The sequence below is a fragment of the Periplaneta americana genome, chromosome 9 (genome assembly GCF_040183065.1).
Source record: "Periplaneta americana isolate PAMFEO1 chromosome 9, P.americana_PAMFEO1_priV1, whole genome shotgun sequence".
Lineage (NCBI taxonomy): Eukaryota > Metazoa > Arthropoda > Insecta > Blattodea > Blattidae > Periplaneta > Periplaneta americana.
Window position 1 is genome coordinate 20,578,401 of NC_091125.1, and position 17,809 is coordinate 20,596,209.

Consider the following 17,809-nt stretch of genomic DNA (forward strand, 5'->3'; position numbering starts at 1 on the left):
CAAGTACTTTCTACCTTTCTACGTTATATTTTGCCGTCGATTTTTAGCATAAGTATGTAGAACACTGCCATCTTACACGTCAGTCTGAATAATACCTAAGACCAGGAGCTGCCTTGACTTTAAGAGGCCAGGATCCGGAATGGGTTCATACAGTTAGGTACACTTTGGTCTATTGTGCTCATGATTGTCCAAGTCCGACAGGTGGCTTGGGTGGCAATTGTGAATCCGATGCCAACAGGTAAGCCATCCTGCCTAAGTCCCACCCGCACACAAGTAGCTTGGTAAGCCCCAAGCCTTTCCTATATCTGTATCGGAAACCCGTACTACTCCCAAGACTTTTTTACTATTGCAGTTGATAGATTAAATAAGAGGGAGATGGAGATTGGTGGTAGAATGGTGGTAGAATGGTAGAGGGAAACGGGAGTATCCGGAGAAAAACCCTCTGCAATGTCTGTTTATTAATCATAAATTTCATCACGACTTGACCAGGAATCGATCCCGAGTCGTTTAGATGAAAGATCAGTGTGCTAGCTCTTGAGCTACAGAAGCGGCATGATTAGGAGTAAGTTTGTGGCCAAAATAGTGGAGGAATTCTATCTGAGCGGATTCTGCAGAAATATAAATGGGTATAGTATTTATGGATAGATACATTACAGTGCCGAATATACCTGTTTCTGAGTTCAGAATACAATAAATGGGAAATGCCAAATAAGTGCGGGACGCTATCCTTCCACGTTCATTAATAGCCTACATTACCTTAAGTCCTGCTTATGATCGTTAGGAGTACGAGTCAGAATCTTCACGGACAATCTTTATGGCCGAACTGCTTGAATGGCAGATAAGGAGATAAATTATCAGCAGCTGTTCTGTTGACAACATAAATATAACTTTCCTAAGATTAAAAAAAAATCTTAAGAATCATCCTGGATTTTGGAGGAATATCACAATATCATTATCCCTCAAGAAGACGCACACGGAATATCCAGAATTTCGGGTTGCTTAAGTGTTAGAATTTTGAAAAACAAATATTTAAGGACTGATGCAAAAGTTAGAATATATAAATCTGCAATAAGAACAATATCTTCATGTACAACAAAAACTAGGCCAGAAACAAGTGAAACTATACGTCTCTTGGAAGCATGGAAAAAAATGTTTTGAGGATCATAGCAATCACAACTTTAAGAAATCATATTAGAAGTGACAAAGTAAGAAAAATATTTGAAAATAGCTCAAATATCCAATTTAATAAAAAAAATGGGATGACCATATAAGCCGAATGATAAGTGACAGATTAGTAAAAATAGCCACGGACAAATTTCCAATTGGAAAGAAAGCATAGGACGACCAAAGAGAAGGTGGAAAGACACAATAGAGACAATTGGAGAGGGATAGGCATCAAGCCTGGATTGAAAGTAGGAGAAGAAAGTTAATGGTTCTATATTTAAAATGTGTAACATATCGGTACGTGTAAATTATTGTAATTTTTCTCAAAAGTATTTCTGGAGATCTACTTCTTTATTTTTTCTATATAGATAGGATAAAGTATCACATAAAATAAAACGGGATAATCCATATGTCTCCAAAAATGATTATTTCATAGAAATTAAATTTTGTGTACATAGGAGATAGCAAATGGCGACAAAATATTAGTTTAATTTATTTAACAATTGTTAGTTCTTGTACTGGAATTGTCTACTGTTTTGTTTACGAGAAACAATCCTGAGCTGTGACTTAGCAATGAATTTAGACTATTCCTAACAATGAAAGAATAGTGGAACGGAGAAAAATTCTCTCCGGCACCGGGATTTGAACCCAGGTTTTCAGCTCAACGTGCTGATGCTTTATCCACTAAGCCACACCGGATTGCCATCCCGGTGTCGGATCGAATTGTCTCAGTTTAAGTTCCATCTCTTGGGTTCCCTCTAGTGGCCTGCCTGTGCACTACGTCATAGATGTCTGTGAACGTAGGACAATGTCCACATAAGTGCGGAGGTGCACTCATATGATAGACAACTCGATCCGACACCGGGATGGGAATCCGGTGTGGCTTAGTGGATAAAGCATCAGCACGCAGAGCTGAAAACCCGGGTTCAAATCCCGGTGCCGGAGAGAATTTTTCTCCGTTCCACTACTCTTTCATCGTACAATGACTCAGAATATCTCCATGGAAACTTCATATGTACTTCGGTACATTAAAATAATATATATGATATGTGTAAATCACTTTGTGATTTAAGACGGCGCTTATTCCGTCGGATCCCGACCAATCAGTCACTCATAAAGAGTGCACCTCCGCACATGTGTGGACATTGTCCTACATTCATAGATATCTATGTCATAGTGCAGAGGGCAGGCCATTAGAGGGAACCCAAGTGGTGGAACTCAAACTGAGACGATTCGATCCGACACCGGGACGGGAATCCGGTGTGGCTTAGTGGATAAAGCATCAACACGTAGAGCTGAAAACCCGGGTTCAAATCCCGGTGCCGGAGAGAATTTTTCTCCGTTCCACTACTCTTCCGTCGTAAGATGACCCAGAATATCGCCATGGAAACTTCATATGTACCTCGGTAGATTAAAATAATATATATTCCTAACTCGTTTTGACGAATGACAGTATTATTACATTTATTTTACTGTAATCTAGTCAGATAACTATACTTCGTTTCATAATGTCTGACAGGAGAAGTAAACATTGCCGGCAGAGGAGAAGAGAAGTATAATTGCTAGTCATCCATTGGCAGATGTCTCATACCGTGCTTGACTTGAAGTTGGGAGTTCTGAAGCGTTCTACCCCGTCCAACTTCAAGGCAAGCGTGGGATGAGATCTCTACCATCGGTTGAATAGCAATTTATTATACTTCTCTCCTCCTTTGCCGGCAATGTTTACTTCTTCTGTCAGACATTATAATCTGCGCTTTGTGTTAATCTATAATTCATATCACTAGACAGCGCAAAAGGGTACGAAAATCAAGTTAAATGAATTTGACTGTAGTAAACTCTGACAGCTCGTACTATTACCTTATAGTTATGGGTATAATATAGGTGAAGAACTCTTGAACTCAAAAACTAGCTGGAATTATTTGCAGGGTGCAATAAAGTTGATTAAATGTGCATAAAGATTTAATTTAAATTTACACAGGTTCTATAAGAAACGCAGTCCACATTATTCGAATAGGCAATCCAAATCACACCATGAGGAATGGGTAAAGGCTGCTACTTTAACGTCGCTCTAAAAATATTGACATAACTATAGCACGCTCCAATTTCTTCCGCTACTCGATGAAGACAACGGGTTAGGCAGGTTGGAAGGATTGATTTTTGATAAGATTTTTAGATCTATATATCTATGGCTGGTTTTTTAATGCAAGAAGCACCATTAGTATCCAGCATTAGAACATTTTCTTTCTTACCACCATCACTTCAGAAAATAAATATGGAATAATTGAATAGATTTCGTTTGTTAACTTACTCCAGCTCTTCTGAGGTTAACAGATAAATGTTACCTAAGCCAGCCAGTGCGAGAGTTCCTACAACAACGTTTGCGATTGATCTGCTTGTGGAATCTCTTAATTCATCTGTTGTTAACTACGCTACTTTATATCTTCCATTACTTCTCTTTTAGCACGTGTTTGTAATATATATGTTTTAACGTATGTTTTCCGTAGCGTTGCTTCTCAAGATATATTTTTATTTGTGTATTTTTGAAGGGAATACCAGCACTTACGGTCTCTTGCCATAGTTTCGTGATCTAAGACATTGCGGCTAGACTCGCGTTACGGAATGAGCGCTGGTTCGAGTCCTGATGGGGAAGAAATTTTTTCTTGAATTTTCGGCCAGTATATGAGACCAGTGCCCACCCAGCATTGGGGTGAATTTGGAAATATATGATACGTAGCGCAATTCGGTTACGAACACTAGCTGTACAGACTGAAGGGGATCATCGTGCTGATCACGCGATACTTTCATTCTGGATGGATGATCGTTCACCTCTGCTGTAGACTTGAGGCCAACAGGCGGCTGGTAGGCCTTGTCCTTTCATGGGCTGTGACGCCAAGGATTTAATTTAAGCCAGCGCTTATTAATAATTATAGGCAGAGACCCCGAAATAGTGTCAATTACAGCTTAGAACTGATGAAGTTGAAAGCATCTTTCCCCCTTCGTTTTCTTTTATCAATTAAACATGTTCAATTTTTAATGTGGATCGTTCTTCTACGCTGCACCACTCGAAAAAATTGTAGCAAAGGTTGCATGCAGCATTGCTACTTAAATGGGAGTTGCGTTGGTGCTACTAGCAATACATTGGTTAGTTAAAAAATGTCATTTGTTAATTCATGGCCCATGTTATACTTGTGCTACAACATCAAATGGAATGCGGAACTTATACTTAGCCCTATTGTGCTGATGGGTCCATCCTCATTTTAAGAGGTTATGTGCATCGCAGAATTTCCTGAAACCACAATATTGATCAAATGTACAGTAATGCCCAACTTATAACTATTTTGTTGCCGGATCCACACTAAATTATTTTCATATTTGAAGACGTGATGTACATTTTCAGAATTCTCTGAAACCAGAATATTGATGAAATGCAAACCGCAACTTATAACTATTATGTCGGCGGATCCATCCTCAAATATTTTCATATTTGAAGACGTGATGTACATTGCAGGATTTCCTGAAACCACAATATTGATCAAATGCAAAGCGTAATGTATAACTATTATGTCGGCGGATCCATCATAATTTATTTTCATATTTGAAGACGTGATATACATCGCAGGATTTCCTGAAACCAGAATATTGATCAATTGCAAACCGCAACTTATAACTATTATGTCGGCGGATCTATCCTTAATTATTTTCATATTTTAAGACGTGATGTACATTGCAGGATTTCCTGAAACCACAGTATTGATCAAATGCAAAGCGCAACGTATAATTATTATGTTGGCGGATCCATTCTCAATTATTTTTATATTTTAAGAGATGATACGCATTGCAGCACTTCCTGAGACTAGAATATGATTAAACGTAATGATCAACTTATAACTATTATGTTGGCGGATCCATTTTCATTTATTTTTATAATGTTAATAATGTCAAAAGAAGTGCTTATACAAATTTTGTCCACTCGACCGCAATTACGAGGCCGTCCAGAAAGTGATTTTCCCTGGGGCCGTTTACAGAAAAAGCACAATTGCATGGAAAGATTTATTGAAACAGATACAGCAATTGTTGCGCTATTTGTCAACTGGAATTGAGACATCTGTCATACCATGGAATCAGTTTTTGTATCTTTGTGTCGTAGAAGTCCGCCGCTTGGGATTGGAACCAGCTTTTCATTGCCGTTTGCAAGTCTCTGTCGATCCCATGATGTGACAGATATCTCAATTCCGGTGAGAATATGTTGAAAAATAGCACTACAATTGCTTTGTCTGCTCCAATAAGTTTTTCCAATGAAATCGTGATTTCTTTCTGTTAACTTCCCCTGCCGAACTTATTTTTTTACGGCTCTCGTAATTCCGGTTGAGTGGCCAAAATTTGTATAAGCACTTCTTCTGAGATTATTAACATGGTGAAAGAAATTAATTAACTTTTTTATCTGCCTGCATCAGAATGTTTTCTTGTAAGACGTTTGTTTTCTCTTATTTTAGAGATAATTACGACAAATCTCACAAAAAGAATCTTACCAGTTTCAAAATATTGGAAGAACTTGAGACAGTATCTTCTCAAGAAAATGTTTCAAATATTGAGTGGTTCTACAACCTCCTGAAGATGACGGTAATGAAACTGGTGACGATTCGGTTGATGAAGATTGTAATAATCTCTGTGCCATCGCCAACAGGTAATTTGGTCGTTACGAGGGTCAAAAAAATGCATTTTTTTTTCATTTTCTTATGTGAAAGACCGATTCTTTCTGAACAATTTGATATAATATAATTTATATGTTTTCTTACTCTAAAGGACTTTAAAATGCAATATTTGAATCCATGTGTAACCATGACCACGCCCACCAAACTGTCAAACCAAAGAAAACTTCATTTCTTTCTTACTTTGGAACAGAAATGTGATAATTTGTGTTTGTTTCTGTGTCCAACCTGATTATAAAGTCTATTCTCTCTGGAAAGCGGAAGTTCTCATGTTAGTCACAAAGGAACACGACTTTGTTTACATGTGTACATGCTTTGTGAATGTAGTAAACGCTTGTTGATGTTGAAGTCTCGTATACGTAAGTTTTTTTTATATATTTAGTGTGTAATTCCTGTGTTTTATCTTTTAAAATATGGTTAGAAAAGAGATATTTAATGCTAAACGAAAGTTTAGAGGGAATAAGTACAGAAAAGTGACTGATAATACCGAGTGCACGCCAGCACGTGGGCCACATGACCTCTGTGACAGTAAAAATTCCTCTTCGTCATCTGGTAGTGCCTCTAAAAAGAAACTGTCATACTTATTTGATAGTAAAAGTAGTGAAAGTGAAGAGTGTGCTTCAGTGAACAGTGGAAATATTATTATTGATATAGATATACTGTCATCTTTTATCAGTAAAAATGTGTTCTGTTCGAAGTGCAAAAACATAAACAGTGTGTACATTAGTGAATATAAACAAAGGAGGAGAGGTTTATCCTCAAAATTGCTGTTACAGTGTAAGTTTTGTGACTATATGAAATACACAATGACTTCTAAAACAAGTCCAAGGAAGATGTCAAATACAAATATTAGATTCACTTATGCTTTGAGGTGCAATGGGAAAGGAAGGGAATCAGCACGTTTATTCTGTGCCATAATCGATCTCCCTCCTGCAACAATTAAATTTGAGAGATATACAGTAATAGTGTCATTTTTGAAAGTTTAGAAAGTGTTCCTGAAGGGTCGATGTTAAATGCTTCTAAAGAAGTCAAGGAACTAGAAGGGTCTAGTGACATTACTTACTTACTTACTGGCTTTTAAGGAACCCGGAGGTTCATTGCCGCCCTCACATAAGCCCGCCATTGGTCCCTATCCAGAGCAAAATGAATCCATTCTCTAGCATCATATCCCACCTCCCTCAAATCCATTTTAATATTATCTTCCCATCTACGTCTCGGCCTCCTTAAAGGTCTTTTTCCCTCCGGCCTCCCAACTAACACTCTATATGCATTTCTGGATTCGCCCATACGTGCTACATGCCCTGCCCATCCCAAAAACGTCATGGATTTAATGTTCCTAATTATGTCAGGTGAAGAATACAATGCGTGCAGTTCTGTGTTGTGTCACTTTCTCCATTCTCCTGTAACTTCATCTCTCTTAGCCCCAAATATTTTCCTAAGCACCTTATTCTCAAACACCTTTAATCTCTGTTCCTCTCTCAAAGTGAGCGTCCAAGTTTCACAACCATACAGAATAACCGGGAATATAACTGTTTTATAAATTCTAATTTTCAGATTTTTCGACAGCAGAGTGGATGATAAAAGTTTCTCAACCGAATAATAACAGGCATTTCCCATATTTATTCTGTGTTTAATTTCTTCCCGAGTATCATTTATATTTGTTACTTCTGCTCCCAGATATTTGAACTTCTCCACCTCTTCAAAAGATAAATTTCCAATTTTTATATTTCCATTCCGTACAATATTCTCGTCACGAGATATAATCATATAATTTGTTTTTTCGGGATTTACTTCCAAACCTATCTCTTTACTTATTTCCACTAAATTCCCGTGTTTTCCCTAATCGTCTGTGGATTTTCTCCTAACATATTCACGTCATCCGCATAGACAGGCAGCTGATGTAGCCCGTTCAATTCCAAACCCTCTCTGTTATCCTGGACTTTTCTAATGGCATACTCTAGAGCAAAGTTAAAAAGTAAATGTGATAGTGCATCTCCTTGCTTTAGCCCACAGTGAATTGGAAACGCATCTGACAGAAACTGACCTATACGAACTCTGCCGCACGTTTCACTGACACACATTTTAATTAATCGAACTAGTGTCTTGAGAATATCAAATTCAATAAGAATATGATATAGAACTTCTCTCTTAACCGAGTTATATGCCTTTTTGAAATCTATGAATAACTGATGCACTGTACCCTTATACTCCCATTTTTTCTCCATTATCTGTCGAATACAAAATATCTGGTCAATAGTTGATCTATTACGCCCAAAACCACATTGATGATCCCAAATAATTTCATCTACATATGGAGTTATTCTCAAAAGAATATTGGACAAAATTTTGTACGACATCAACAAAAGTGATATTCCTCGAAAGTTACTACAGTTAGTCTTGTCCCCCTTCTTAAAGCTAGTTACGATAATGGACTCCTTCCATTGTTCTGGTACAATTTCCTTTTCCCAAATAGCAAGTATAAGCTTATAAATTTCGTTAGATAATGCGCTTCCACCCTCTTGTATTAATTCTGCTGGAATTTGATCGTTACCTGGAGACTTATAATTTTTCAGATTTTCTATCGCAATTTCGATTTCAGAAAGTGTGTGACATTACATAAGAGGCATAAGAGGGGGCACACTTCCTTGAATGGTGTCATCACAGTAACTTCTTCATTGACAGGGAAGGTATTAGACTAGGTGACTTACAGCAAGCACTGTGCTGGGTGCAATAAAGGAGAAGAGCATAAATGCACTAAGAATTTTGAGGGGTGTAGTGGAGGTATGGAAGTAGAAGGTGTTGTCACTCTTTGCAGTCGTTCAGAAATCAACCGAGGCCTACGATATGTTCGACACCTGGGAGATGGAAATTCTAAAGGATTCATGAGTGTAGTAAATGGCAAACCATATGGTAATGATGTAGAGATACAGAAATTAGAATGCATAGTCCATATTGAGAAAAGAATGGACAGTAGGTAAGAAAGTTGTACAAAAATATGAAAGGTGTGGAGCTTGCAGATGGTAAGATAATAAATGAACGAGGACGACTTACCAATGCTGTTATTGATCAACTTAAAAATTACTACGGTATGTCAATAAGATCAAAAGTTGGAAATTTAGAAGAGATGAAAAGAGTTGTTTGGGCAACATTTTTCCATAAACAGTCCACTGATGAAGAGCCATATCACAACTGATGCCCCAGCGGTCCGGACTCTTGGTGTCGTTACCAACATTCACTGGAAACAGGGAGCGAGTACACTCACAAGAATTCTCTGCCAGTTGCTGTGGGTGATGCAATAAAGCCAGTCTACAGAGATCTTGCACATCCAACTCTTCTCTTTAAGTGTCTTCATGGAAAAACCTAAAATCAAAATGAAAATTTAATAGTTGCATCTGGCAACGAATACCCAAAACTGTCTTTGTAAGTGCTAAGAATTTGAGGATTGGTGCATTAGATGCACTTATTTGTTTCAATGATGGTGCTTATAAGAGGGTTTTAGTTTTGGAAGTTATGGACATTAAAGCTGGGGTAAATATGAAGACTGCTCTAAGAAACTTAGAATTTGACCGTGTTGACAAGGCAGAAAAGGCAGTAGACAACATGACAAAGGAGGCTAGAATGAAGAAGAGAGGAAAGAAGAGAAAGAGAGAATATAAGGAAACCGATGAGCAGGACAGTTATGGTGCTGGGACGTTCTAGAGCTGTAAATATTGAGGTATGCACACCAGAGTCGTGCAGATTGGTCTAAGTCCACGGGCTTGCCCACCGCTGACTGCAACGGGCTAAGCAGTGTCGTACGGAACGAGCCCGTGCCGTCACCCTGCACCACCGCACGGGTCGCGGCGGACTGCTTGTGGAGCTGTTTAGTGCGGTGAACTTGTTTGTATCAAAGCATGAGCACAAGCTTCCGCTTCTATCAGTTACTTATGAATTGAGTTGGCGCGGGTTTGTGCTTGTATGTACGGTTCGATCAACGATAAGCTACTGTTTCAAACATTTGATTTCTGTTTTTCAAGATGAGTCCAAATAATGGTGCATCACAAAGAAAATGCAGTCTCTGTGAGGCTGCTATTACATTATCAAAGTTCTTTGACAAAGAATATTATGACAAAATATTACATCAAAGACCTTTGATAAAAAATAGGATTTGGGGTATATTACACTACATGAAATCTTTTCAGAAGATTTTATCAAACATGACCTAAAATTAGGAACAAATCTCTCCTAACACTTGTTCCACAACAATGAGCACGCGTTCCGTGGATTTGCTGGTACTAATATTTACGTTAAGTTTACGATTTGTTTATTCTGTTATTTACGCGTTAAGTTTATAACACCATGAATAAATATCTGGTCAAGGGTTAAACCATGGATTGCAAGACGTGATAAGAGAGGTATACATCTAAACTTGTTGAAAGAGCTGCAATGAGAGGACTTGAAAAGTTATACAAATTATTATAAAATATTATTTACTTACAAATGGCTTTTAACGAACCCGCAGGTTCATAGCCGCCCTACATAACCCTGCCATCGGTCCCTATCCTGTGCAAGTTTAATCCAGTCTCTATCATCATATCCCACTTTCCTCAAATCCATTTTAATATCATCCTCCCATATACGTCTCGGCCTCCCCAAAGATCTTTTTCCCTCCGGCCTCCCAACTAACACTCTATATGCATTTCTGGATTTGCCCATATAATATTAATTATATTATAAAAATTATTTATTTACACTTCATTTGCTTCATACTCCGATGTCAGAATTTTTGTGGTAGCAACAGTCCAGTTATATTTGCGTGCCGCCATATTTGTTTCACGGTATATAAATATTTTATCAAAGATAACAAGCTGCACTCACATTTAATAAAAGATCTTTTCTCAAAGGAACTTTTATAAAAGAAAACCCATTACACAGTCATATATTGTATAATATATATTTTATAAAAAATCTTTGCCAAAAACTTTTGATAGTGTAATAGAAGCCCGGAAAAACTTTATCACAGACACCGTCCGTTAAAACATACATTCTAAAATACAATCTCTCTAGAGAAAAAATAGTGAAGGAGAAAATCGCAGTAAGAAAGTTAAAAAATACAGAGTCGGATGAAAATTTTAAAAAGTACCATACGGACAGTTTTTAAATCTGTGTTCGACAGCAATGGAAAATATTTCAATTTTGTACTGTGTCCGTTGTGCTCATGCCACACATCAAGCGAAAGCACAACTAGCGCGCAAGCAGGAAAACAGTAGAATGCAATCAACTGGTGGGATGACGTCACTGCAGTGCTGAGACGAGTGCCGAGGAGTGCGGTGGGCTAAGCTGGGCTGCGAAGCCCACCGCAACGGGCTAGGAAGCGGCCGCGCCAAGCACTGTTGGTCTTGAGTGGTCTGGGCTGCTTATGCATTAGGACTGACAGTGCTGCGCTGAGGGTCAATCTGCACGACTCTGATGCACATACATTAACTTTTAAATTGAATTTTCTGAAAGTTACAATTTTCAACACGTTGGTGCATGTTTTAAAAAAAACTACTTAAGTTAGAACTCTGAAATTTTCAGGGCACGTTCCTAATTATATACCAGAGTTGCCCTACAAAAATTGAGCCAGTATGTACAAAACTTATTAATTTATGAGAAAATTATGTTACGAAAAGAAATATGAAAATTTGGTACAAAAAATTAAATACAAATTTAATTAACAAACTCAAAGAATCAAACTTAATTTACTATGGAAGACTGATACAACCATAGACCATAATATTTCAAAGTTTTATTACTCTACAAAATATGGTAACTGAAATTCATGAACCTATGTGTAGACATTTAGCAAGTATATTTTTCAATTCATTAACTTAATAATATATTTTTTTTAAGTTAACTGTGACTTAAAGAAAATAAAATGTACATTTTCATTTAGCAAATGGCTCCATTATACACCTGTAAAAATTTCATTGACCTATTAAATTTAATCTAGCGATAAGGACCAACTTGCCTTGAGGCTCAGCTGAACTTTTTGTCAATAAGGAATCTGTAGATTGCAGTTAAATTTTTCATAACAAAGAGTGTGAAAATGAAAACGTGGTAGAAATACAAATATCTTCCTGGGCCTCCTCTGTAGAAGCATCAGGAATAATATTGGAGGGAGTGATGTGATCTTATAAAAACAGTTATTAGCTACAATTAATCGTTCCAGTTCTGTAGAATTAGAGTCCATTGTTTCTCGCGTTGTGGGCCAGAAATCTAAAAGATGTGTTTACTGCAAAAGCAAAACCACAAAAGCATGCAAAAGATGTGATGTAGTATATTGTATGATAAGTGTTTCATACAGTTCCATGCGTAGTTTTTTATGATGTACATCCATTTACATTCCCTTCATTTGTAAGTTCATGAAAGCAGCACTTATTAGGTTCGTGGTTACCAGTAATATTTTGTTTGGTTTAGGCTGCTTTATTTGTGAAAAACTTTTTTTTCAATAGTAGTAGTAGTTTTGTAAATTTATTGTTTTATATTTCTTTTGTAAAAACTGAATCCTTACAGTAAAAAAAAATCCTATTATATTAGACATGTAAAAGGTTGACTAAATTATGTCCAACAACCTTAGTAAAGACGCCCTATTACATAGCACCCACCTGAAATTTCTCAGTAACAGAGATAGTTTATAAGCATAGTAGTTTTGTACATATGTCCCTTTGTATTTGTATACACAAAGTGTAATAATTAGACTTCGTGAAATTGCCACGAGAATCACAAGGTTTACTGCGCACGCGGTATAGACTGTATGAGAAGGGAGCGTGCAAAGAATGGAGTATTCCTCTGATATAAACACAGAGTAGTATACTGCGGTTACAATAAAACCTGTATTCTGCATTCAAGAAATATTATGAATGATCATGGATGTAGGAATTGTCTAAACATGTATATACACAATTATTTAATAATGAGATATATTAACTCTTAAAATTTAATGTAAGATACTCACATCATCCTTGAATATGTGCATTGCAGTGACGAGTTACGTACATTTTGAGCGACTGCAAAGTAATCTCCTCCGATGGTCACTTAAACAGTTTTTATTTTGGGAAAATGTACGTTCAACATCACACGATGTAATACGTACATATTTGAAGAACGGAAAGTCACTACTTTTTAGTACACCAACTTCAGACATCTTGTCGTAACCTTATAGTACATCATTTATAATACGAAGTTGTGAATAGGCAGAATTTTTAGCAATAATGTTTCTCAACTTACATTTCACTTTCTCTGAAATTAGTGAATTGTTATTTTGGATAATGCTTTGTGATACTTTATCCACTATATTAAGGGCTTCTGAGAAGTTGTAGTTTAGACGATTCTAACAGGGTGATGCTTTTGGACTCGATTTTAAAATTAGAATTAATGAAAAGAATATCTTCCAATAGCTGTTCAGAAGGCAATGTTTTACAGCTGCAACAGCGAAACTGTCTGTGCTATCCAATGCATCAATTACCTCCATTACTTTGCCGTAATGTTATGCATAATAATTAACAGCATCCAACCACGTTCCCCAACGGGTCAAGACTGTCTGCGGGGGTAAGGATATTCCAAGGGCAATTATTTGGAACAGAAACACTCTCATTGTTGTATGTTTGATTGAATTATTGTCTGCACTGAATAAATGTTAAGCTTTGACTATTCCAACCACAGTAATGCAAAAACAAGTGCTTACTTAGGTATACAGTACATTAGCAGTAGCTGCTCTATCTATTTGGACCGGTCACAACTCTTAACATGAACTGCTTATACTACGAGACCGGGCGGTCGCTCACCCCTTCTATACTACCGTACATCGGCAACCTGAATGCATGCTGCGTGTGGCAATTCAACTAAGTCTAGTAATAATAAAGTTTTTAGTTATATTAGCCAAAATAGTCATATTTTATTAATTATGTCCAATAGTTTCAGTAATTAATCGTTATGATGACTTTACAGTAATATGCAAGAAAAGGTTGCTCATATGCTCACAGGATCGTTTTCGACCCATGTTTAAATGGGCACTAATGATTATGTAAACGGAGATTTTGCATTGTGATTCCCTTACTATGACTAAAAGAAGCAACATTCTTCGCTGATAATATGAGCGTGGATGTCAGAATGTTTAACTTAAAGTGATGCTTACTGTTGTACGTTTTTCCCCGTACATTGATATGGCATAGTAAACATTGAACACTGTTGTCGTAAGATTAGACAAGATACATTCCCTCCCAAGAGGGGTTAAATCCTGTACCGACTATCGATGCATGTCTGTTCATTCTTATTCAAAACAGTTAAGCACAAACGATATGGATGAATGAATTACTGTTGGAATGCATAATCCAGCAATGCCTGCAGAATATCATCAAACAGACCAGAAGAGTTGATGATCGCATGCATTCGTACACCACCACAGCCGCAGCGCAGAAAGGAGTGGGGGTCCGCCCTGGACAGACACAGGGCAGTGTTAGGGCGCCCTAACCCTCAAACGCTGTGTTGGAATGGTCTGCCCTAAACTCTCTAGGCCTTGTAGATAACTCACGCATGACTTTCTCCATTCCTGGAGGTCTAGAGTACCGAAATCTTCCCCGAGCGATGCACATTTTGATTGCTGACATTTATTGCATTTGGTATGTTGATTCGCATTGTTTACCGACCTGCTCGATGATTGAACTCAGACATTTACATTATGTGTACCTAACTCAAGCAAAATTCCATAGGTCTTGCATTCTGGAGTGAACAGTACTCCAACCAATAAATTCATGGCATGTGATTTCTATATTGTGTTCTTCAATATGATTACTTTGTTCACTATCCAAGTTACACCGAATAACATGTGACATAACGATTTTGTTTCGATAGAATAAATGAGGGTGTCCCCGGTCAAAATCTGCTTAATGTAGTATTTGATGAAATTGAGCTACTGTATATACCAAATCAGGAATTCTAGTACATAATCTACTAAATGTAGTAACTATGGGTATCAAATTGTACTATACATACATAGTGTTCTTTCACTGCAAACCCAGCATTCTTCAATCTTTCCTATTTTCTGCCTTCCTCTTAATCGCCGCATATGATTCATGGCTTAATGTCGTCCCATATAAAAAGGCGTATGAAAGTAAGACTCCGTTGCAAAACCTGCTTAATGCATAAATTTCAAGGATATATTTTCAGATAAGTCAATTATATATGAAACCAATGAAAAATTGCAAGTTTATGCCGTCCAGTAGTTTATTTTAATGGAAGGGCTGAAACCCAATATATATTTTAAAGTCTTTAATAACGAACGTTTTCAACCATACTGGGTCATCTTCAGGTTAATATTATATATGTGAACATAGAAAATAATATAATATAGTGAACAATACTCTCATTGAGTTAATACAATATATACAAACGTATTGAAATCAATACTGCATCATATTAGGTCATCGTTTTTTTATTAGTATTGCATATGTGTACATAGACATTGATAGAATATAGTATGCTGCAAAAATCTCTCTGATAAGGTAATGTACAATATGAACAATGTCAAATGTTAACTTTTGACCAGTTAGAATATCATATGTTAAATTTTGTTAAAATATAGGTTGAATAAGTCGATAAAATTTGTGTAATAAATGCATTATGAATGAGCAGCATATTGGTGAGTCTATGGTATAGTGCATCAGCTTATGTTAATTTGGTAAAAATCGTATCTGTTCATCGTGCTCGTGCAACACAGGTGCTGTCCGTCATAGGCACTGATGGTCGAGATAAGGATGTTACACGTGTGACTGACCAGTATTCCAGAGTCTGTCAATGGGACCGTGACTGCGAATAAGTACCTTCGAATGTTGAGAGAAGAAGTTGTGATAGAATTAGGCAATAGCCCTGTATTTCAGATAGTACGAAGCAACTTTGTTTGGCAGAAAGATGGTTTCCCACCTCACTATGGATTACAGATCCATGACTTTTTGAATGAATATTTTCAAAAGTGGATAGGAAGGCGAGGGAAAATTGACTGGCCGCCGAGATCACCGGACCTCACATCATGTGATTTTTCAATGTGGGAATATTGAAGGACAATGTTTATGCTACAATGTCATTAAATCTACAGCAATTAAAGGATTTGACTGAACAAGGATTTAAAAACATTTGTAAAAATGTGACTTGTGTAACAAGATATGTAAAACAGTGTTTGAACGATGTCTTAAATGTTTAAATAACAATAGAGGCCACTTTGAACAATTTCTGCAGAACAACAACTGTTTTTCTATTCTAATAATTTATTAATTTTTCACTATGCATTTTTGGTCAACTGACTTACGACGCAACCTACGTATATGAGATTTCATGTCGATGCTGTCCATAGTAAACATTAGAGGGGAAAAGAATTAGAGACTAGTATGAAACTATACTTATATTCATATGTGAGGCCTCGCCATCCTCATATACGAGTATGTCTACAATGCAGGTAGTAGTCCATTGACGACATGAGGAGAGTTCGGCCGGCACCGGGGATCGTGTTCCGGCATGGCTCAGTTGAAAAGAGCGCTCAGAGCTGAGAGATCCCGGATTCGATTTCCGGTGCCGGAACGAATTTTTTTCAAATTAATAGGTATAGTATGAAACTAGTTAGTATTCAACTACTTCAAGTCTTCAAATTTTAAAATGTTCACGTTTGCTTCGAATTTTACACTTAAATAAATGTAGTAAATTAGCCTGTAACTAAGGCAACTTATTTATATTTGCACAGGGAACTACTATAGATGAATTATCTGACCTACAATGGATTAGTGACCCTAATCCACACCTGTGGAGTAATGGTTTGTGCGTCTGGCCGCAAAACCAGATGGACCGGGTTCGATTTTCGGTCGGGGCAAGTTACCTAGTTGAGGTTTTTCCGGGGTTTTCCCTCAACCCATTATGAGCAAATGCTGGGTAACTTTCGGTGCTGGATCCCCGACTCATTTCACCGGCATTATCACCTTCATCTGATTCAGACGCTAAATAATCTAAGATGTTTGATAAAGCGTCGTAAAATAATCTACTAAAAGTGAGTGACCTTGCATTTTTAACAGATCTGACACGCCAGTTTAACCACGTTCAGTACTAAAATGCAAGGCAATGACCATCTCATAGTAACTATATCGATAACATACAGACATTTGTGGCTAAATTAAATTTATGGAATAATCATATCACTTCTCTTCTCTGGATCCTTTAGACAATAAGAGGCTAGATTTGTATATAACTATGTCCCTATCCTGAAAAGCCTTTATACGCAATTTGAGATACGATTTTCAGAAATTTAATACCTTACATAAAGATATGCTTCTTTTTGTAAACCATTAACTTTTGATCTAATATAAGCTCCTGTAAATTTGCAACTAGAATTACCTACAATGCAGGACAGATCTTTCATAAAAGCATCAGGGAATTGTGGTCGAGATTTATAACAATTATTGCCAATAAAAATGTATGGTAACAAGAAAAATATTGCAGGTCGTATAATTGCAATGTTTTGATCGACATATTTTTGTGAACAGTTTTTTTTTTTTACGAATCAGTGTAAATCAATTAGTCTTGTTTCTGCTCTGCATATAAGTTTATGTACTAATACAATCCAGCCTAATATTGATAGATTAGTGGAAAACAAGAGACGTCAGAGATCAGTTAATCACTAAATAGGGAAATGTTCAATAATTTGTGTGAGGACTTATCAATCTTATTCAAATTTATGTTTAGAATGATGATTGTTTTTACAACATACGTTTATGTACTAATAGCCACTGAAACAAGTTTGAGACTGAGAGCGATGAATGAACATCAGTCGTGTCTAAAAGACTCGGAGTGAGTTTGACGTTATACTTCCCCTTCAACTAAGTTTGTTAAGGCTGCACTGCTCTCAGACGTTTATTAGCTAGTAAGCAAAGTGAGTA

At 36.9% G+C, this 17,809-nt stretch overlaps 1 non-coding gene across 1 annotated transcript; it reads left to right on the top strand.

Moving 5' to 3' along the window:
• The first annotated feature begins 2,037 nt into the window (after positions 1-2,037).
• Positions 2,038-2,109, top strand: TRNAC-GCA (transfer RNA cysteine (anticodon GCA)). Its single transcript has one exon. It is a non-coding gene; the product is annotated as a tRNA-Cys (tRNA).
• The last annotated feature ends 15,700 nt before the right edge of the window (positions 2,110-17,809 follow it).